Raw genomic sequence first — 1262 nt, forward strand, 5'->3', positions numbered from 1 at the left:
CAATGACAAAGAGTTTGGCCACCCAGTGAATTGGATTTAGGCTGATCCCTCCACTACAGCCCACAGAGGCCTGGGTCAGGTCAGGGGAAACAGAACTAAGCCCGATATTTTACAAATCTCTGCAAAAGGGCCAGGGAAAAGTCCAGTTACATGTGCAAAGTACATAAGAGTTACTTATTTGATAATTTGTTAGTTTGACTGATGTGTTCCACTCTGAAACTTGGACAAGTATAACATCATAACAAGAAAGCATTTTTTTAAAGTATACTTTAAAATGTGTGGCTTTATATGACTCAGTGCCAGCCAAACATCAAATTTGATTAACTTTCGTTATTGCACACATCTAAGTTTCTGTTAATAGGGTGATAGTGTTTAGATGATTAATAAAATAAACATGTACTTGGAAAATTATTCAGCAACGTTCTATACAGCTGATTTTTTTCTTGCTCTCAACTTAGCTGAATAATAGTTCTGTTTTATAATGATTTTCACATAGCTGTGTTCTATAGATATAAATGTTCTATAGACCTAACACACTAAAGGAAATGTAAAAAAGGTTAAAGTTTGCATGTTTTCCAGTAAAGTGAAAAATATTAGCGATTGTCTTAAAATTAATAGAAATTAGAAATATTTATGAATATAGAATATTTAATTTTAAGTGACTTAGATGCAGAAACATTTAAACTATAAATAGATCACATTAATTTTTTAATAAGCATGTAAAACTAATTGCAAATCTAGCATCTATCTAATTAGGGGCTGGGGATTTAGCTCAGTGGTTCCACTGCCTGCCTGGCAAGCATAAGGTCTTGAGTTCGATCCTCAGTACAAAAACAAAACAAAAAAAAAACCTATAAACATCTAATTGCTAAAGCAGAGAATTGGTTCTAGGCTTCATATGCATATCTACATCCTCAAATAAAAAGATGTAGGAGCAAAATGAATTGTTTAATGTTGGGAGATGTTTCTTAGCTGCTAAATATGATGTTATAAATATCACAATAATTTGTGAATAGCTCTGGTACCACATGCACAATGCAAAGCAATAAAATGAATGCTCTACACTATTTGGGAATGGGTTCTTTTGTTATGCAAGGATGGATTACATTCATGCTTTCTGAACAGAAGGTCTGGACAAGTTATTCTTCCTCCTATCCAAGCATGTCTTACAGCCTCTGCATTAGTCTCCAAACAGTCCAGCCTGAATACCTTCAACGTGTTCACACACAGTTGTTTTTTTTTTTTTTTTTTTTTTTTAACCC

The sequence above is a fragment of the Fukomys damarensis genome, unplaced genomic scaffold (assembly GCF_012274545.1).
Source record: "Fukomys damarensis isolate Sample0158 unplaced genomic scaffold, DMR_v1.0_HiC HiC_scaffold_35, whole genome shotgun sequence".
Lineage (NCBI taxonomy): Eukaryota > Metazoa > Chordata > Mammalia > Rodentia > Bathyergidae > Fukomys > Fukomys damarensis.